Consider the following 23,326-nt stretch of genomic DNA (forward strand, 5'->3'; position numbering starts at 1 on the left):
CTTCCTTCCTTCCTTCCTTCCTTCCTTCCTTCCTTCCTTCCTTCCTTCCTTCTTTCCTCTCCCTTCTCTTTCTCTTCTCCCTCTGTCCACATAGGGAATCATACCCCTACCTGTGGGTAAGGAATATAAATTTTGATTGCTGAAACTTTGCAGGATATCTTGTGGTTTATGGGCTAGATTTCTTTTTTTTATCTTTCCTACTTATTTATTCTATCATTTTAAAAAACCATGCCTTAAACCCAAATCACTTTGGCTCTCACTGATTGGCTAACAATAGGTCCCAGCCCAAGCTTCACTTAGTCATTGTTTGGTTTTTGATGGCTCAGAGTGATTGTAAATGGCAATTGTTTCTGTTATATATATATATATATATATATATATGGAGAGACAGAGAGAGAGAGAGACAGAGAGAGAGAGAGAGAGAGAGAGAGAGAGAGAGAGAGAGAGAGAGAGAGAGAGACTAGGTAAAAGAAGCCTTTTTGCTTCATTTCTTACCTTGCCTTAACTGAACGGGCACTGCTTTAGACAAACTGAGACCTGGGAAAGACCTTAGCTTAAAAAGGCCAAGGTCTCCCACCGCATCCAGGACCATGTCCAGTCATCCTGATCTATATCTTGCCACTGGACCCAGGTGACTCTGGAGGAGAGAGTGAGGCTAGTGACTTTGCACAGCCCTGCTTCAGTTAAATCCAATTCACTTTCAAGCCAAGACATCACCTTCCTGATGTCATTGGTCCTCTTTGAGAAGAAAAGACAAATAAGAGCAACAATAACATAACCATCCTCCTACTCACCCAGATTTTAAATAAATGAATAAATGTGTATATGCATATATGTGTTACACACATTATATGCAGATACATATATACATAGATTTGAGTCATTCTTGAATCTTTTCTCTTCTTTATTCCCTATATCCAACTAGTTGTTACATTTTGTTAATTTTATCCCAGCATTTTTAGAATCTTTTGTCTACATGGCCACCATCCTAGTTCATCTTCTTAACACTTTATATATAGGTTATCATAATAGCCTCATAAATAGTCTCCCTACCTCTGCTCTTTCCCTTCTCCAAACAATCCTTCACATAATTACCAACATACTCATCCTAAGGTGCGTACAGCTGTCTGTATAACTTCATTGCTCAAGTAAGCACCTTTGGTTGTTCCCATTTACCTCTAGGATAAAATCCAAAATCAGTTTGGCATTTAAAACCCTCCATAATATGTCTCTAATCAACTTTTTATACTCCTTTTCAAACTTCTTCTCTTCTCTTCACACACTCTGTGTCACAGCGAAATGATGCACCTGCCTAATCTCTGAATTCAGCATGCCTTCCACTGTGCTCTTTGGAATGCCTGCTCCATAGTTAACAAAAACTCTCATCTTAAACCATTTTTCCTTATTCTATCAGTTTTATGGTTTTCTTTGAGACCTGCCTCCCTCTTGAGGACACAGCATCCATGTTCATTCTTTCCAATACTGGTTGCACTTTTACTACCCTGATTAGGGCTACCGAAAAGCAAAAAGGGATCATGAGTGGAAAAAGGTTAAGTAGCCTGTCAATCGGTGTGAGGTGGTACCTCAAAATATATTTTTCATTGCTAAACTTCTTGATAAAACCATCTACAATTGTGTCTCCATTTCCTCCCCTCTCACTTGATTTTACACTTTGGCTTCCACACTCATCATTCAACTGAAACTGCTCTCTCCAAAGTTAGCAGTCAACTATAATAATTGCCATATCTACTGGTCTTTTCTGAAACTTCATCCTTCTTGACCTCTCTGAAGCCTTTGACCCTCTCAGTTACCCTTATCTGGATACTCTCTTCCCTCCTGGTTTTTGCAACAATGCTCTTTCTGGGTTCTCCTCCTATTTATCTGACAATCCCTTGAGAAGGGACCAAGATTCTCCTTTGTTGGATCTTTATACAGATAACACCCACTAGCTGTGGGTGTCTCCCAGGGTTCTGCCCTGGGCCTTCTTCTCTTCTTCCTCTATACTTTCTTGCTTGGTGATTTCATAAACTTCCATAGGTTTAATTTTCAATCCTTATGTAGAAGTTACTTATGTCTATTTACAGAGCCCTACCCTCTCTCCTGACCTTCAGTTTTGCATCAACAACTGCCCATTAGACTTCTTAAACTGCATGTCTAATAGACATATTAAACTCAACATATCCAGAACTGAACTCTATTTTCTTTTTAAACCTTCCCCTTTTCTGAAACCCCTTATTTCTAATGTGGGCATCATCATCCTCCCAAGTCTCCCAGACTCATAACATATGTGTCACCTTAGACTCCTTACTTGCATTCATCTCACATTTCCAATTTCTTGCCAAGGCCTATTATTTCTTATGTATGTCCTTCCCTCAGCTGCCAAACTGATGTTCCATTTCTGACCATGTCACCCTTCCCTCATTCAATATACTTTGGTGGTTCCCTATTATCTCTAGGATCAAATATAAAATCATCTTCTAGGCTTTTAAAGCCTGTCACAACTGACATCTCCCTACCTTTTCAGACTTCCTATATTTTACCCCCCTCTGAGTCCTCTATGATCCAGTGACTCCAATCTTTGCTGTTCCTCTGATACAACAATCCATTTCCCAACTCTATGATTTTCCCTATGCCTGGAATGCTCTTCTTCCTTGCACCCTGGCTTCTCTGCCTTCCTTCAAGACTCATTTCAAATCTCATTTTCAGGACAGGACTTTTCTGGTCCCCTTCTCCCATATTGCCTGTCTCATTACATTGTAAGCTCTTTGAGACCAGGATTTTTTTTTCTTGCCTTTCTTTGTATCCCCAGTGCTTCGCACAGTATATGGCACACAGTAAGCACTTGATAAATACTTGTTAACTGACATTCCATTTTCTACCTCTGTATTGTCTCATAGACTGTCTTATACCTGGATTGCTCTTTCTCTTGACATCTAATTCTCAGAATTTTTATATTTCTTCCAGGTTCAATTTAGGTGCCAACTCTTCTGTAAAGTTTTTATCAGTCCCTCAGTCTTTAATGTTTTCTGCTTCCTTAAATTACCTTATATATTTACTTCTTTATGTAAATACTTCTTTATGTGTATGTTGTATCCCCCACTAAAAGGTAAGAAACTTCTAGGGAGGAGAATATATTTTTATCTTGTTTTTAAATTCCCAGCGTATACATATAGCTGGTGCTTAACATATATTTGTTAGAGTAAGTTATAGATGGGGAAACTAAGATCCAATTATAAGGTCTTATAGCTTAAGATTTCTTTAGCCAGCCCAGGACTATCCATTATAATGCTGTTTTGAATATAACTTGGAATAATGATTTAAATATAGCAGGTATCACTAAGTCATCTTCTATCCATGTTTACTTCCACATCTAGACTTGGGATTATTTTGGGGGTGCCTCCTTTTTGCTTAACCCTTTATGTAGCTTTGCTCAGATCAGCATGGGATAGCCTTATCTGTCCCTACAACCATTCTTCTTTAGTACAATAATGGGACAGAAAGCCATGACCCATGGATGGAACCCTTTCCTAGCTGCCTATCCTTTTTTTTTTATCAGGAAAGTCCTCTATTTCATTAAATGTCCATTTCCCCTCTGAAGAATTATACTCAGATTTGCTGGGTAGAAGATTCTTGGTTGCAATCCTAGCTCCTTTGCCATCTGGAGTATCATATTCTAAGTCCTGTGATCCTTTAATGTAGAAACTGCTAAATCCTGTGTTATCCTGACTGTGGTTCCATGATATTTGAATTGTTTCTTTCTGGCTGCTTGCAATATTTTCTCCTTGACCTGAGAGCTCTAGAATTTGGCTATAATATTCCTGGGAGTTTTCATTTTAGGATATCTTTCAAGAGGTGATCGATGGATTCTTTCAATTTCTATTTTAGCCTTTGGTTCTGTGATATCAAGGCTGTTTTCCTTGATAATTTCTTGAAATATCATGTCTGGGCTCCTTTTTTTTTATTTTTGCATTCAATTAGTTCAATAATTCTTAAATTATCTCTCCTGGATCTATTTTCCAGATCAGTTGTTTTTTCAATGAGATATTTCACATTTTCTTCTATTTTTTCATTCTTTTGATTTTTTTTTAATTGTTTCTTTATGTCTCATGGAGTCATTAGCTTCCAGTTGCCCAATTCTAATTTTAAGTTGTCCTTTGCTGAGCTTCTGTACCTCTTTTTCCATTTGGCTACTTTTTAAGAAATTTTTTTTTTCAGTGAATTTTTGTACCTCTTTTTCCATTTGACCAATTCTGCTCTTTGAGGAGTTCTTCTCTGTAGTGGATTTTTTGTGCCTCTTTTACCATTTGATCTGTTCTGTTTTAAGGTGTTTTTTTCTTAAGTATTTTTTGTGCCTCCTTTACCAAGTTATTGACTTTTTTTCCATGATTTTTTTTTTTTGGCTTTTTTGGTGAGGCAGTCAGGGTTAAGTGACTGACTTCCCCAGGGTCTCACAGCTAAGTTTCAAGTATCTGAGGTTGGATTTGAACTCAGGTCCTCCTGACATCAAGGCTGGAGATCTCTCCACTATGCCACCTACCTGCCCCTTTTCATGATTTTCTTGCATCACTTTCATTTCTTTCCCCAATTTTTCCTCTACCTCTCTTACTTAATTTTTAGTTCTTCTAGGAATTTTTTTTTGTCTGAGACTAATTCATATTTTTCTTTGAGGATTTGGATGTAGCTATTTTGACTTTGTTGGGTTCTTCTGAGTTTGTGTTTTGATTTTCCCTGTCACCATAGTAACTTTCTGTAGTCAGGATCTCTTGTTGTTGTTGTTGTTTGCTCATTTTCCAGTCTATTTCTTGACTTTTGACATTATGTTAAAGTTAGGTTCTGCTCCTGTGATGGAGGGGGCACTGTCTCAAGTTTCACGTTTTTTGTGCTGCTGTTTTCACGGTTAATTCTGGGGGTCTGTAAATTTTCAGTTTTTCCAAGGCCATATGGGCTAAGGAGAAATATGGTTACGGTTCTCCTGGCCTGTGCTCTGGGCTGTGAGCAACCATAAGCACTCTCTTCTGCCCTGCAATTGTGACCAGGGTACCTACTCCTCTGCAGCTGCATGCTCTGATGTGCTAGTGCTCTTCTTTGTCCTGGAACTGCATGTGAGCAATGCAACAGAGTCCTTTATCCAGTACCAACAAAGGATACCCTGTAATCTCCTTTTGACCAATTGTCCAACCTCCTTACTGTCTGTGGCCTGAGAACTCTGGTAGCTGCAGCTGTAGATTCAGTTGATACCAAGGCCTGCTGCTGGCTTGTCAGGTAGGGCCAGTGTTGAACTGTGCTCCACTCTCACCCCAGTGAGATAGACTTTTCCTGCTGACCCTCTAAGTTGTCTTGGGCTGGAAAATTATTTTACCCTGTCCATGTGTTGGTTCTGCCACTTCAGAATTCATTTTCAGGCATTGTTTTAAAGTCATTCGAAGAAGAATTTGGGAAAACACAGGTGATTCCCTACCTTTACTCTACCATCTTGGCTCTGCTCCCCTTGGGTTTCCCCCCACAACCATTCTTCAAGGGTTGGGTCCATGAGTGGTTTTACTGACTCCTTCCCTGGATGTACTAAGTACAAAGTAGGTTAATAGGATTGACACATTTTTGTCAAATTGAATTGCATTTTTGAATTCCCCCAGTTCCTATCTTTGTGTGTTCTTCTGAGGATTAAAAAGGGAGTAAGGTAATGGATAGGCAGTTAGGAAAGGGTTCCATCCATGGGTCGTGGCTCTCTGTCCCATTATTACACTAAAGGAGAATTGAATCTACAAAGAACAGCCAGGAAGAGGTGTGGAAAGACTCACACTAATAATAGATAGCATTTAAATAGCACCTTTAAGGTTTGTAAAGAATTTTATAGGTATTATCTCATTTGATCCTCACAACAACCCTGGGGATTAAGTGAAATTATTTGCCTCATTTTACAGACAGGGAAAACTAGGAGTTAAAGAGGACAAAGACCTTGCTGAAGATTATGAACCTTGTAGGTGTCTTGGTCAGAATTTGAATTCAGGTCTTCGTGACTGTAAGTTCAAACCTCTGTCCACTACATCATCTACCCATTTTATGTTATATTTGCTCTTTTTTTATAAAACAGGTGTGTCTGAACAGGAAAAGCCTATGTTTCCTGGGCCAGGGTTACAAATGTAAATTGAGAAGTATGTTGGGTACTGCTCAACCGTGGAGGGTGCCTTTTGCCTCCTTCGCTTAGTAAAGGAGGCAGGGGAAAAGCATTTTCTCACCAAGCATATTGATGGCTCTGCCAGGCTTTTGACTACATGGAACAAAGTAAAGATGATGAGACTATCCCCATCCTGGATGGGGAGAACTGATGAACAGTGATTGTGGTCAGGAGTGATGAGTGGTTCCTAAGTCAAGCCAAGCTGGGAACTGCACGGAGAGCTAACAAACATGGTTGCAAGGGAAATGAGCCATAGAGATAGGCAATCCTAGGCACAGACTCCACTTTTCACCAGTCTTTGGCCTTCTGATCCAAGAGCATACCCTAGTGGGTGAGAGAGACTGAATCTGTCTTCATTGAGTTCAGAGGAGCTCAAATCCAAAACTGCTTTGGGAGGAATTTAATTGTGATCATTGGCAAATGTAGATGAGATTATTTTCTTCTACTTTATTATTCCTTTCTGTCCTTATTTAATGTTTTATTGTTTCAGAACTGTTCTTTGCCTGGGTTTGTTAACATAGTGGACAACTGGACATCTACAACTCAAGAAATTCCATTTTTTTCTTAACTTAATGGGGGTAAAAGAGGAGTCAGAGAAGGGTAAATTATGAATTGTAATTCCCAAGATTTGAACCCAAGTCCAAGAGGGTTAGTGGAACCCATAGATTTCACTTGAGTAAAGACAAGTGTCTCCCCCTTTAGTATTCCTGTGGGGAGCAGAGTAGAAGCAGCTTGGTTTAGCGGGAAAAGTACTGGATTTAGAGCTTAGATACTTGGGGGTTTTGTCCCAGCTCCCACATTATCTTTCAGACTTTAGACAGGTCACTGGCAATTCTCTGGGCCTCACATTCCTCATCTGTAAAAAATGAAGGAGTCAGACATGACTTTAGGAAAACTCAGCAGCTGCTAAAAGTAGGCAGGGGGAGCTGAAGGAATGGCAGAAGGACATTGAGAAGCACGTGGGCCAGCTCCTCTCTTCTGGGAAGCCATGGCAGCAGATGGACTTGTTCAGTGGGTAGCCATCCAAGAAGAATGGCTCAATTTCAGCCAGAATGTTCTGGAGCCCTTGAGACGCCCAGCTAGAACCAAAAATAACTTTATCCTGGAAGCAACAAACTAACCCAAAGTTCTCATGAATTCTGCATATGACAGAATCTGCCGTTTGTCTATCTGATTTTATAAGGTGTGCTTTTACACAGACTTATTAGCAGTGCAACAAATTTTTACTGCAGGAAAGTAATAGAAAGCAAAGAAAGTAGGAGAGAGAGCAATATCACAGCAAGTCAGTGTCAGCCTTTAGAAAAGAGGTAAAGTAGGGCAATTTACTCTAGTTTGTAGCCCATAACAGTACCCTTTATGTTCTTTTTCCTGCCCTTCCAGGCATCTCCCACCCTTCAGCTTTTTTAACTTTTGTCTCACTCTTACGTGACCTAAATAATCGTTAAAAGTGTTAACTGATAATCCTGATATTAAATTATTATTAGAGTGAGCTACCCCAGGTGGGGGGGAGTGGGCGTGCTTCTTAAAGATATAAAAGTTTTCAAAACCCAAATGAATGGTCTTCTAATGGTGGCCTGACCAACATCTGAGAGTTTTGAGCAGAGGACCCAAACTGATGATACTTCAAACTATATGGCCAAAGTGACTGCCTATTCTATTTATTTTGAAACCCTAGCAGGCAATAACTGAAGGTAGGATAACTGTTAGCAATCTGCAAAGCTATGAAGTGAAGCTGCAAACCAGCATTGACCTTGGACTTAGTTGCCAATATGAGAGCCAGCTGGAGGCATACTGAATATTTTCTCAATGGTGGATGGCATCAGATCATATGTCTGCCTTTGCAGCTGCTGTCATCATAATTCAAAACATTTCTCAAATACCTCTTTGCTCTTCTTGATGCAATAATACATAAAGTCAATTAATTAAACAAAGTTCTTAGAAAGCAAAAAGTATAAGACAGATAACACTGACGTTGATGGAGATATTAATGATGTTAAAAATACATACATAGAAACAATGACATGAATTAAGTTATGAAGTTAAATATTTATGCTAAGTTCAAGCAAAGGAATTGATACTTTGAGTGGAGTGAAGGAGAAATCAAAAATCCTGGGAGTTAAACATGATGAGGGAATAACCACAATTCTTTCCATTAGTCAGGGAAGGCTTTCTGGAGGAGAAAGACCAGGGTTGGGGAATAAAAAGGGTAGAAGGTTCTTTGTCCAAGACTATTTCCTTGTGCTATGGCCTTTCCCTATGCCCATTTTTTTCCCTCTGTTTTTTTTTCTGTCTTTCCCCTACCCTGTTCACTATCATAACACACATAATTGTTTCAGGTGCATGGCTAAACTTTAAATCACGTGCTCAAGTTCACACTTTTTAGTTGACTAGGTTTTCATTTAAAGTACTCTAGTTCTTCCGTACATGACCTTATCATCAAACCACACAGTCTATAGATCCTTCCTTTAGTTTCAACCTATAAGTTACAGGTCTTCATGTTATCCTATCATACTGCCACCCTCAAGTCCTGGGTTGAGTTACTACCTTTAGTATCTCTCTTTGGTGACTAGGGGAATTATTTACTTTCCTGTTTAGACTCAAGTCCATTCCTAATAGGTTCTTGTTGAATACTGAACCACCTGTCACTTCCTACACCATTTCAGTCGAAATCTCTTGGATTTTGCACCTCTTAATCTCTTCTCTAAGTGTTGTCTTTCCATCCTGTGCTCTTGGGCATTTCCTCTGAAGCCATTCCCTCTCCTCTTCATTGGAGATAATAATTATAATGATGATAATGAAGAAATCCCCAAAAGTTTATAGAAAGGGAAAAGTAGGCATATGGCTACTGATTGATATTCTCTCAATTATGCTTTTTTTTAAGGAAATAAAATCAGCAAGCCAAGTAAACAAACATTTACTGAGCACTCACTGTGTGTCCAACACTGTGCTCAAAAGATATTAAAAAGGTCTGTGATTTTTTTCCAAATGTTTGGTACTCCCTCTTCTTTCCAATGTGCAACCATTTACAAAGCAGCTGTCTTTGAACAATGATAACAACAATTTGTTAGAGCAATGACCAAAATCAGTAGTAGGGTAGGGGAAAAAAGAAAAGAATAGAAATGAGAAGACATGATGTATAATTGAAGCGACTTGTGGTGGGAGCAATATCCTGACCTCTCTCCCCATGCAAGTTAGACTAGTATTTCCTTGAAAGGCATTAAGCCATTACTCAAGAGTTGGTTGGCTCAGGGCACTAAGGGCTTAGACTGTTGATATCACTTCCTCATTGCCTGACTATAAAGCAGATATGAGAAGCTCCAGAGAGGGAGCTTTCAGGCCAGGAGATTTCACATAGTAGTTCTTTGCTCAGCTGAATAAACTTGAGGTACCCCCAATGCCTCAAATATCTTTCTCCTGTTATGGGTAAGCATACCTCCTTTTGTTAACTGTTGAATGACTTGCAAGTATCTCATTTTGTCCCAGTATGGAACCTAAATTACCAGTGGACAAGTCTAACTCAGGCGTTAGGATATTGCTCTTACTACATACCTCTAGCCAAACCTATTTAAACAATTTTCAATTGACACTTCAAAATGGGAAATGGATTAAAACAAGACAAAACATAGGTCAACATACATCATCATCATTTTCTGGGACATTTCACTGATGTAAATCAGTTGTCACAAGGAGAGAACCAAAAATACCTAGACACTTTAGCCAGCAAATATTTGAAGTCTTTGCCAAGCAGAAAGATATAGTTGCCAAGAGCAAACATGATTTGGAATGAAACTTTTTTTTTATGGAATATTATAGGGGAGGATAATAATAATAGTTGACATTTATATAGCACTTTAAGGTTTGTAAAGTGCTTTATGCATATTCTCTCATTAGATCTTCCTAGTAGTTCTAAGAAGCAGGTACTATCAATATACACATCCCCATTTTACAGATGTGGAACCTGTGGTACAGAGAATTGATGTTGGTCACGCAGATGGCATTTGAGGTAGGGTTAGTAGGATTATCTCCTTTCTGTTGTAGTCATTTCTTTTTCCTCATAAAGAGCTATTTAAGTCCTTACCCCTCCCATCTCTAGCATAATCAGGCTGCCTGAATATAGTTTAAATCATCCCTTTGTACTATGCCATTCAGTCACAATGCCCATATTCATATTAAGTCCCCTTGTTAACATTTTAACACAGAGCCTCCCTGTCTGGGGTAGCCTCTGATTTTGAGATCTCTTTGGGAAAGGGGAATATTTTGCCACTGTGTGAAATTCACAGGGAATGAACCCAGGAGCCTGATTTCATGAACTAATTATCCAGAAACAAAGGCAATATGTGTGGTAAGCAGCATCACTTTCAAATCTGAGATTAAGTGGCATTATTACCTGTCCCATGTCAATACCCAAGCCACTTTTCAGTATATAAAGGGTTAATTCATTTGTGCATTTAGCTTAAGGCATGATTGGATATTTTGGTGAAGAAGGAACTGTTTTACACAATTAAGCCTGAAAAACCTCTCATGGGAGATTAGTTTTGAGAAAAGGTTGTAAAGAGAATTTAATACTGGATGATTGAGTTGAAATTTTAAGACTTAAGGACCCTATATTAGTGAAAACAGTTTTACAAAAACTTGGGGGGGCAGAATATTTTCTTCTCTATTATATTAAAGAATGAAAAATCTAATTGCCCTTTTTCATTTCAATATAAGCCTGTTCATAGTGATATGGTTCTTTGCCCAAAGCCACAGTTCTATATTTGTCATTTTAAAAAATAAAATTAATTATCTAACCACAAAATATTCTCATCCTGTGCAATGTGCACAGACACTTCTGTGGTCATATTTCTAGACTGTACCCACAGATGCCAAATTTTTTTAGCAATTTGTTGCCTCTAATGTTAATTGTCTTCACCTCACATGTCACCATATACTGTCTTGACAAGCATTTATTAAGCACTGACTATTGATAGGAATATTGTTAATATTAAATGTAATATTACCAACCCCTCCCTCTAAATAATCCTAGTAATGTCATAATTTTAGTAATGTCCTTACACGTATACCTCTTGAGGCATTTACTCTCAGGTTGAGGAGAGGCCTGCCCTGAGTCCTACCTGTGACCTTATTTGTAAACAAATACAGCTTTGCCTAGCCACAGCTAACAAATGTCCTTTACTCGTTCATTATGATTTATGACAAGTTAGATCATGAAGGGTAAGACAGCCATAATGAGGTGGGTTTTCTCAATAAGATTGCCAGGGCAGCTGGTGCCTCATGACCAGGCTTCACTCCCTATATAATCCCCCTACCACAACCACCTTTTTCCTCATGAAAGTATAAAAACCTTTTTTTGTAAGTTTTCTTGTTGGACATCCATGTACTCAGATATGGGTGACATAGGGTCGCAGGCTGGCAACCCTTTTTATCTCAATTAAAGATTCCTTTTCCCTCCACTTAATGAGTTTGATTTATTTCAGGACTAACACCATGTACAAAGTACTGCTAAACACTAGGGATATAAAGAAAGGCAAAAAATACTCCTTGTCCTCAAGGTGTTCACATTCTAATGAAGGAAACAACATGTAAATATCTAGGTACATTCATGATATATATATGAAAGTAATGTAAAAGGGGAAGGAAGGTGTTAGCAGCTGAGATGACCAGGAAAGATCCCCATAAGATGGGTTTGCAGTTGGGTCTTGAAAGAAGCCAGAGAAACCAAGAGGTAGAAGGTGAGGGGCAGAGCATTCCAGGAATAAGGGACAATTAATGCAAAGGCCTGGGGGTGGTTAGACCTGAACACCTTGGCAGCTGAATGAAGAATGGATTGCGGGAGTAGTGACTTTGGGCTAGGACACCAGTTAGAAGGCTATTGTAGTAGCCCAGGCAAAAGATGATAAATCCTGAATTAGGATCAAGGTTGGATGAGTCAAGAGAAGGGGACTCATGTAAGTGATACAAAAGTGAGAGTAAGTAGAGAATGACAGAGCCTCAGTAATAGGGAAGTTCAGAAAAAGGGATGGTTTTAGAGGAAGGATGATGAGTTTCGATTTGGATATGTTCCTGGATTTGGATATGTAAACTTCTTGAGGGAAGGGACTGCTTTTTCCTTGTTGTCTTTGTATTCCCAGTCATAGTGCCTGGAAACAGTAGATGCTTAATATTTATTTAATTGAACTGCATTATATGCAGGAAGGAAGGCAGGAAACTGGCTGTATTGAATCCATAAATATTTATTGAATACTTCCTACAAGTAAGACATTGTACTAAGCTCTCTATTCCTCATAGTATTTCATAGTGGCACATAGTAGAAGATATGCAACCATATGATGATTGATTTTCTATCCATATCATAACTTCTCTTCCGTTATAATATTGTGTCATTGCTGTTTCATCCCTCTACTCCATAATACAGTGAAGAGAGAGGTGGACTTGGAATCAGGAAGATCTGAGTTCAAATCCAGTCTTAGACATCTACCAGTTATATGATCTTGAGCAAATCACTTGACCTTTGTTTGCCTCAGTTTCTTCATCTGTAAAATAGGGATAATAGCACCTACCTCACAGGATTGTTCAGATCAAATGATATATTTGTAAAAAGTGTTTAAAAAGTGCCTGGCACATAGTAGGTACTATATAAATACCTATTTTTTTCCTCCATTTCTCTTGCACTTAGGCTAAACTGGACCATTTATCATTGGCCACATGTTCCCAGAACTTCACCAATCTGTTTTCTAACTACAAACATTTATAAATATTTAATTGGTACCTACTATGTACAAGTAACTATATTAAGCACTGGGACTACTGAGACAAAAAATAACTACAGTCCCCGCCCTCAAGGAGCTTACACTTTAATAGGGAGAATAGGGTTACAGCATGCCTACAACTAACAATATTCTAAGAAAATTTGAGTATGAAGAGATTGGTTATTTTCAGCTAGAGATATCATCAAAGACTTTATGGAAGATGTAGTACTTGACATTGACCTGAATGGAAGAGAAGGTTTTCAACAGAAAGTTGAAGTTTCCCCTTGATAATTTCTCCTTGAAGGCTGACCTAGAAGGGTTATTTTAGGAGGTGGTGGCTAGCTTGTCACTAACAGGTCTTCAGGCAGAGGGTGGCCACTTGTAGAAAGGATTGTGGCTTGGGTGGGGTTAGGAATTGGACTAGTTGACCTTTGAGGTACCTTCCCTTGCAACTCTGAGATTCTGTGGAAACAGAGAAGCAAGTAATTGGCAAACTGGATGTTCTTGAATCATGGAATTATTGTTCTGGATCAGATTCCTTAGCTTGATTTCATCCATATAAAAATCCGTGACCATTCATAAATTTAGTGCTCGAAGGAACCTTCGAGGCCATTTAGTCCAATGCCTTCATTTAAGAAATAAAGAAACTGAGGCCCAGAAATGTGAAAGATTCATCTAACATAACTCAAATAGTAAGTAGGAGAGCAGGGAACTTACACTAGGTTCTTTGAATTCCAAATCTAATGCTCTTTTCAAGAAAAAGAAAAAATATATGTTTAAAAACATCAAATACAGAGTGGTTTTTCTGGGTCCAGCACTTCCCTGTATATACATGAATATTTTATTATACTATTTTTCTTTTCCTCATGTTAGTCTGTGAATTTATAAAAATCTCTTGGCACATGGATGTCATTTCAAAGCAGGTTGAGGTTCTTCTAGAGATAGTTCTTTAATGAAAGATCTAATGATTTCTAAAATGCTGTGCCAGGAAGATGTGGAAAATCAATTGACGTTTAACTCTCAGCTATTAAACTGAGAAGAAAGGAACCACAGGGATATTAAAAACCTACAAATAAGCTGGAAACCTCATTTCTGTCAGTATAAATTTCACCTTCCCTACCGAACTTTTTTTTTTTAAAGAATTGCTGACAAGGTAGAGAACTAACTGGGTTGTTTCCGCCTCCTTTTATTTGCTTTGGCTCATTCAGTTGAGCAGGGGCAAATGAGAGGAACATTTACCCAGAGGCTAGCAATAGAAGAAAGCAATTGGGAGGAGGGCTATCAGGGACATATCCTTGATTTTTGAAGCATCTCTCTCGAGCAGGCTTTGAACTCAAGCCAAGCCAATTGACCTTGCCTTTTCTGGGCACTTCCAAATTCATAGTGCCATATCTTAGAAAAGCCATTGACAAAGTGAAACACATCCCCCAGAGGAAAAACAGGAATGATGAGAGGACTACAAAGCTACACCCCAGGAAGACTGAAGGATATTCAGTCTGGAAACCAGAAGATTTGACAGGGTGGTCTGACTTTGAAAGATTGTCCTGTGGAAGAGGCATTAGACTTGTCCCACTTGACCCTAGAAAATAGAAAGAAGGGTCTTGGTGGAAGATGTAAACACAGATTTCTGCTCCATTTAAAGAGAAATTCTGATGTAGTCCTGTCCCAGTGTGGAATGGGCTAGTTCAGCCGGTAATGAGTTCTCTCTTGCTTTAGGTCTTCAAGCAGAAAGATTGTTTGCTCGAGTGAGGATTGGGATTGGAATATATGATTTCTGAGGTGCCTAACTGAGATTGTCTGAAAGAGGTGAAGCAGGTAAAAGACAAACTAGATCATATGGCCTAGAATTGTGAAAGTATTATCAGGGATGCTGTTTCTTAAGAATGGTGAATTTTCTCTGTGGTACAGCCTTTCCTGGGATGTAGATGGTGATGAAATAATATGTATTGCTCTAGTCAGACTATTCCCCACTCTCCTGTATAACTGGCATTTAATTATATCTTATACTTATATGTATGAGTAAATAGAGTGTTAGACTTGGATTCTGGAAGACCTGAATTCATACTGCCTAAGACCCTCTTTGTATGACCTTGGGCAAATCACTTACCTCCTCTCTATCTCAGTTTTCCTCATCTTTGAAATGGGGCAAATAATAGCATCTGATTCATAGGATTATTGTGAAGATAAACTGTGACAACTTGTAGGAGGCTCTGTAAAAATGAAAGTGCTATATAAATACTATTATTATCATTATTATCTAAAATTTTCAAGGACGTTTTCATTTATTACCTTATTCAAGCTTCCCAACAGATGGGCATTTACTCAGGGTGAGAGCGACAAAGATAATTCTATTTCTTCATGTTAAAAAAAGACCTGAAAGTAAAATCCATACATTTAGCCCTTTTATACACCACTACCAGCACAATGACCACCATCACAGCACCAACTATGACAACTGAAAGTACTATGTGATTTATATTACCTTTTTGACTGTTCACAAAGTCTTTGACTCATATCTTCTCTCATAGCTTTTTCATGTGTTACCAATATATAAAATACAACCATACCTAACACTGATAACCCCTAAACTACATGGAATGAAAAGGCCTTAAACTGTAGAGTTCTAGCAGAAGATATCAAAATGACATGGAACACAACAAAGTACATATCATCCCTATTATCCTATTTACTTACTGGAGCAATTTCGAAGTTACTTTCAAGGATTCTACAGATGAGCCTGCATCCCAGTACTTTCATTCAGTCACCAAAGAACACAATCATTTCACACACCTTTGAAATCATTTGCCAAGCACTAAGTGGGATACAGACTTGTCCTAAGACCATTTCCACCTGATCCTTATCCATAGAACACAACAATAGGAAGAATAAAATAGGAACAAGAACAGACATTTATGTAATGCTTTAGGGATTGCAAAGTACTTTGCAATATTAGAGGCAGCTGGGTGGTGTAGTGGATAGAGCTAAACCTGGAGTTAGGAAGACCTGAGTTCGAATTTGGAGTTCCAGAGAGGTTAAATGTTGTAGTAAATATTGGAGGACTTGGACACAGCTCTTTCTGAGCCAGATCCAACATTCTATCCACCACCCATTTGCCCATCCTGCTGCCCTATGGAATCTTCTTTCCCCTTACTCCCCTTACACTCAACTTCCCTTGACGCTAATAGTAACCTGCCTTCACCTATATTAAAATATTGGGGGTGACGCAAGTGGATGAAGGGGTTGAATACAGATTGTGATTTGTTGCCCCTTAGAAAAAACCCGGGCTCAATTAGTTTAGAAGAAATGCAACAGGCCTGTAAATTTATGGTTTCCAATTTATAGTTCCCATTTTCGGCTAATCTTACTCCTAAGTGACACTGGATGGCAGCAGAGATCCAGATGACTGGCTACTGGCCAGAAGCATGGAATTTTTAGGGGAAGCACTCGCAAAATTTTAGCAAGGATTTCCTCCTGTCTTAATCTAATTGTAACAATGCTAGCTGTGTGGATTCATATTAATGGAAACAAGGTCAAATGCTAATCTCCTAATTACTTCATGAGCAGGGAAAAATCATTCCTGCACAGCTTTTACTGCAAATATTTCTAAGAATTTTCACTGGAATGTCTTACAAATTATAGCACTTTTCAAAGATGTTCTTCTGTCTTGGGATTTCTTGGAGTTGAGTCATTGTGACTAATATGGCTTATCGAGTACGAAGATCTTTACTCTAGTTTCATTGAGAACAAAACAAACAAAAAGGCTCTTTCAGACCCAGAGTGGCTAATTTATGTCAATGTGCCTAATTGCTGGGTTAGTGTATTCTTAATTTCTTAGGGATAGTACGGCATAGACTCTTCATGCTGAGGCAATGAAAAAAGGCTGTAATAAAATTATTTTTTATCCAAACTGAATAGATAGTATTTAGGAATGTAGTCACTAAAGATAATACAAACTATGTCTACCCTGGCATATTTATACAAATATAGGAAAATTCAATAAATATTTCCATTATTTCCATTTTTTTCAATAAAAGTTGATGACCATTTTCAAAGTTTGGAATTCTTTTTTTTTTAAGATAGCATTTCATGATTATTTCATATTTAAATAGAATTCCATGTGTCTCATTTTAATCATCTTCCAAAACACTTGAGGTCTTAAGGCAGCATGGCAAGGGGAAAGGAGTGTTGGATTTGAATTCAGAGGACCTTGGTTTGTATGTTATCTTAGCCACAATACACAATGCGCAATCCACAACCTTTTTGGGCCTCAGTTTTCTCATCTATAAAATAAGTGATTAGAGTAGGATACTTCTAAGGTCCTTTCTAACCTTCAATCTGTGATCCTATGAGTATAAATGGGATAGGAGGTCACTTATGGACCATCATTTTAAGGGCACCAAAAAGGCCTCTTCCAAGATCAAGTCTATCCCATTAGCTTTTGCTTGATCTTTGGTTAGACATAACCTAAATGACGTTGAGTAAATTCACTTAATTTCCCTGAGCCTCAGCTTTGTCTTTTGTATAATGGGACTAATACTTGTGCTAGCTATCTCACAGGGTTCTTCAGAGGAACCACCGAGATGATAAACATTGCTAAAGCCAGACCTTTTTGCTTTAAGCTTGGGTGAGCTTTAGCTGTGACAAAACTGAGTAACTAGAATTTTACAAATTTGTACATAGCTTGAAGCCTAAAAGGCACTAGGAGTACAGGTCCTGTCTTCAAGAAGCTCGTGATCTAATAACATTGGGCTGTAGTAGCTTCCAGCACAAGGCCATGTGCTACTAGCACAAGAGAAGTAGAAAGTAAATCCATAAATCAACTAATCTAACTTATTGTACTTCTGAGAAAGTCAATGGGCTACTTTTATAGAGAAGGCTCATTTCACATTGACCTGCATGAGAAATAGTCACACACATATCTACAGGATTTGGGGATAGTGATTCTTAAGTGTACAGCTCCTCTTTATTTCTCAAGAAGGCATTATGACACAGATCATCTTTACTATATGGCATATTCAGTTTCTGCGTAGCGATGACCTACTTTAAATCTTAAATGAATGAATGAGGAAATGTAAAATGTAAGCACAGATAAACATATACATGATTATTGCAAAGGAATGGTATGAAATCTAAACTTTAGTGATGCATTGATCTTCAAAGGGCTGTAAGTCAACGGCCTTAGAGTGAATCTCAATATTTGTAAGCAATTACAAGCAATCCAAATCAAGGTTGTGGGAACCCCAAGTGATAACATTTCAAAGCTACTCAGAATAGGTACATCGGCCTAGATATTGAATCCCAAAGGACTATTTTCACCAGCTTCTCAGATGTTTTCTCATGAATTCTTCATCAACCGAAGAAAGCACTATGATTCAGTGGAAAAAGCACTGAACCAGAGGACCTGGGTTCAAACTCTGACTATGCCATTTACTAAATAGTTTGTTCTTGAACATAACCTCATTAGACCTCAATTTTCTCATCTGTATCTGGAGTTAGAAAAATTTAGTTCAAATCCATCCTCCGACACTTACTGTGTGAGCCTGTGAAAGTGACTTAACCATCGTCTGTCTCAGTTTCCTCAGCTATAAAATGGGAATAATAAGAACACCTATCTCACAGAGTTATTGTGAGAATCAGATGGGATAATATTTGCTAAGAGCTTATCACAGTGACTAACACATAGTAGTGCTTAGTAAATGCTTATGCCTTTCCTCTTCCCTACTCTTAATCTTGTGAGGTAGGTGCTTTTATTATCCCCATTTACAGGTATTTTCTGTTTTTCTTCTATTTGCTGTCTCCCTTCCAGTTTCATCCCTGGATGAACTGGCTTCCAGATGATGTTGTTTATGTGTGTCACTTTCCAAGCATTCAATAAAGTGGCTTCCTATTCCACCGATTCTCACTGTTTTACGAGGCAATGTTGCACATAGAACACAAAATCACAGAATTTTAAATTTGGAAGGGACCTCAGTGCCATATAGTCTGACCCATACCTGAAAAATAATTGTGGCTCCCTCACAAATAGTCTTCCAGCCTCTGAGTGAAGCTTCCAGGTGATGGGGGACCTTACTGCATCCTGAGGCAGGCAGTCCAATACAGTTTTGGATAAATCTCATGAATTTTCCTGACATTAAGCCTATGTCTTCTGGTCCAAATAGAAAATAAGGTTAGTCTCATGACACCTGTTTTTATTGAAAACCTATTGGCCCTTGGAAATCACTTTTTTAAAGAGATATTCACTAGCCAGCTATTTAATAATCCATTCTATAATTTCACCAGGAATTGAAATCCAGCACACTGGCCTACACCTTTCATATTCCATTCTCTTCCTTAAAACACACACAAATTTGCCTCTATCCAATCTTGGGGTACCTCTTCCATTTTCCATTATCTTTCAGATATCACTGACAGAGGCTCAGCAAATACATCTGCCATTTATTTTAAGACCTGTGGATATAGTTCACCTGTGCCAGATGATTTAAATTAATCAATGGAAACTAGGTACTTTCTTACCTATCCTTAATCATACTGGCATCAATTCTTTGTTAGCCAATTTTATTCTGTACTTCCTAGTGCAAAGATCATTCTCCTCGACAGAGAAAACAAAAGCAAAATGAAAATAAAATGGTTTGGCCTTCTCTCTATTGCCTGTTATCATTGTTCCGTCCTCTTTAACCTGCTGTAAGTACCACATGCTCCTTTTGTCATCCTTAGTTTTCCTTGCCAGCCTCAATTTGTTCTTAGCCTAATGCTCTTTTTAGAGTGTCATGGGCCACTTTTGTATTCAACTTCTATTATCTATCCTTCCCTCCTCTGCACAAATCTTTGTAAAGTTGAAGCTAGTTGGTGAGTGCTGTATGTATCCGTTTCAGTGTCTTGAGACACTTCCTCACCAAAACTTCCCTTTACGTTTTCAAAATTTCAAACTTATGTGTTTCCCATTCCTCTTGGACTGAATTCTTCTAAGGAATGTCAGTCAATGGGATGCTACTTATCTTTCTTCTGAACTCTTTGAAATCAGTCCTAAAAGGTAAGGTCCATGTCAGACTATGCTTGGCTTTCCTCTTCATCTCTGTTACAAACTCTATGAGGGAGTGGTCACTTTGCCCCAAGATTCCCATCATTTCCAACCCAGCATTCAATTTGTCATGTTATTTAGAATCAAATGCAGAATAAAATTTCCCCTTGTTGGTTCTTCCACATTTTGAATGATGAAATCCAACTATCCAACCCATGACTGAAAAATAATGCTTTCAACATACTTGATAAGTATGTTGTATGTATAAGTAGTTAGCCTTTTTTTGAAAAATTCCAATGGTGGGGGAACCCACCACGCTATGAAGCCACAGTCCTTCCAACATAGACTATATTCATCTTCTATCATTTTTCACAATTTGCCATGTGTGGGGTAAAACAATAGTTATTTTAATTTTCATTTCTGTTATTTGTGATTTGGAGAATTTTTCAAATGGTTTTGATGGCTTATATGTCTTTTGAAAACTGTTTGTTTATAACCTTTGACTACTTACCTATTGGTAATTGACTAGAGGTCTTATATATCTGTATAAATTTCCTGTATGTTTTGTAAAGATTTTTATTCAAGTAATAAATTCTCTTCTCATAATAGTTACATTATATTCATGCACAAGCTTAAAAATTTCCATCAAAGTTGTCTGTTTTCTCTTTTGTTATATCCTCTTTTATCCCTTGCTGGAATATGAATTTTCCCCCAAACCATAATTATGGATGGTACCCCTTGTCATCTGTTTTTTGTTTGTTTGTTTTTGTTTTCATTTTTGAATGATGTGACTTTTTACACTAAGGTGATTATCTTTTTTGAGCTTATTTTGTATGTGGTATAAAATGCTAGTCTAAACTCAATTTCTGGCCAACTACTTTAAAATTTTCCTAGAAGTTCTTATCAAAAAGTGAGTCTTTCCCTCTATTGTTTAGATTCTTGGGTTTAACAAACACTGGGCTACTGGGTCTTGCTTATTTAATAAATTCCACTGATATTTTCAGAATGAAGTATCTTAAAATTTTAATCTATGCTCCTTTGAAAGTGGTAGCACTCTCTTCATAATTATGATAAATTCCTCTTTTGTAATCTTTTTGTCCTTATATTTTGTGAGATGTGACAATTAGACCTTTAACCAGTACCCAGGGTAGATGTATACCAGGATTTCACACAAGGGAAAGATTATGCTTTGTTTTGTTCCTAGTACCTTTCCTGAAGATGCCTGTTTATTTTGTTGACCTTTCTAACTGAGGTTGCATAGTTCCACTTGGGGTTTTGGCCATAAAACAGGAATTTCTTATGTTAGCCTTTAAGACAAAAACGCTGCTAAGTTTGGTAGTTGAAGATAAGTATAGCTTTGTAGTAAATCTTGTTTTCCTTCTTTTCCCAGTGCAGTACTTTTGCCTAAACCCTGTTCCTTTCATAAGTTACTCAATTTTGTATTGAGAAACACCAGAGTGATACTGTCTCCAAGGAATACATTGCTAAGGTACATGAAGTGAGAACCTGGTCTTATGTGCCTTGTTTGTTAGTGGATTTTTGTATGTTCAATATTTTTAGTTCAAAATAGTCTTTTCTGGAACACATTTTTAACTCCCTCTTCCTCTTTATGCATTTTTTCCCCTGCCCTAGTTAATAGGATTGAATTTTCAGGTTTAAGCTGGTTATATGGACAAATGTATTTGTTCCCAAATTTGTTTGACTGATTTGATTAATAAAATTACTTGAGAAAAAAGTCAGTTAAGCAATAATTCAAATTAGTCAAAAAAAAAGTCAGCATGTGTAGACAAGACCTGAATCACTTGGGTTGGTGGTCTGCAAAATATCTGGCCTTCAATGGTGAACTTAGTTGTGCTGAAAATAACATGTTAGAGGTATCATGGATTCTAGAAAGAGCCAAAGAGTGGGAATTAGGAAACCTGAATAGTAGTTCTTGGCTCTGCCATTATAACTGTATGACCTTGGACTATAGCTTCATCCATGTGGTCACCCCTTCACAGATGCAGAGTCAGTTCTTTCAGCATAGTCTTTTGCTATCCAATAGGATATCCAGTCCCTATGTTTGAACATTCCCTATTCCACCTACTCGGTAACCCCTCACTTTTGACCCATCTCTGGGACATCTCTCTCATCCTCCTCCACTTCATAATCTGTAAACTTTTATACTTGAAATATTATAGGCTAGCCCAGGGGTGGGGAACCTGTGGCCTTGAGGCCACGTGTGGTCCTTGGGTGCCCATTGGGCTTTCTTAGAGCCCTTCTCTTTGTTGTCCCTGCCTCCTGATGATGTCTTAGGTTCCTCCAGTTACTCTTTACCTTTAGTTCATTCTCTTAAACCTGGCAATTAAAAAGCCCAGTTGCTTTTTTCATCTACTGGCTTGTCTAATTCTTCTGTGAAGCTCTTTTGGTCCTAGGAACAACCTCTGCTAGGTAGTTTTTAAGAGTTTGCATGGCCCCAAAGTTCACTACTCTGTAGCCAACCTGGTGAACATCCTCTTTGAACTTAGCCTGGCTGGACCTGAGACAACAGCTCCATCAACCCACATGCACCATTATCAGGGCAATATCACCTTAAGAGTAGAACAATTGAATTTTTAAGACCACATCTTTAAAATTTAGGTCTCCCACTTTGTCACGGTTCTTCTTAACCCTATGAGAATAATGGATTGGCATGCTTGATTTCCTGTTTCAGTTCCTTGTGGGGAAATCAACCTATAGCCATTTTGGAGAAAAGTCACAGCAAACTGAGAAGGCAACTTTTATGGATTTGATCTAGTTCACCCAAACTGAACTAGCTCATTCAAGCCATAGACTCAGCTATTGAGTGACTAATGGTCTTGGGCATTGATCCTAAGAAGATGGGAGACTTCCAGTCTGAATTTTGTCTGTGTACACTGGCTTATTTACGGTGTCTTTGACCATAAGAAAAGTTAGTAGATCCTTCTCTTAAAAAGTACTGACAATTTAGTAAGTATTTAACAAAAGAACATTTAAAGTTATATATTAAGGTTCAGGGGTCTTTTCTGTGAGCTCATAGGTGTAGTGAGGTGAAGAGAGCTGAGAAAAGACAAATTAGTATTTGAGCATTTCTGTCTTATCCAAAATACAAAATCCAGAAGTTTGTCTTTAGTTTGCCCCTCACCCACTCTTCAGCACTCCCTTCATTTCTTTTGATTCTCTAGACATCTTTTGCCCTTATAATATCTGCCATTCATTTGTAACCCCCTCCTATTGTGCAACGCCTTCAGACCTTCCCATTCCAGGTAACACTGCATATTGCCAAACCTTTTTTGATACCTGTCCATTCATCAGCATTTACTAGAACTGGTCCTAGTCTCCTGAGGCCATATTCTCTTCTCAGAGACAGCTAATCTGATAAAAGAT

This window comes from Vombatus ursinus, unplaced genomic scaffold, assembly GCF_900497805.2.
Source record: "Vombatus ursinus unplaced genomic scaffold, bare-nosed wombat genome assembly UNPS02014861.1, whole genome shotgun sequence".
In the NCBI taxonomy this organism is placed as follows: Eukaryota; Metazoa; Chordata; class Mammalia; order Diprotodontia; family Vombatidae; genus Vombatus; species Vombatus ursinus.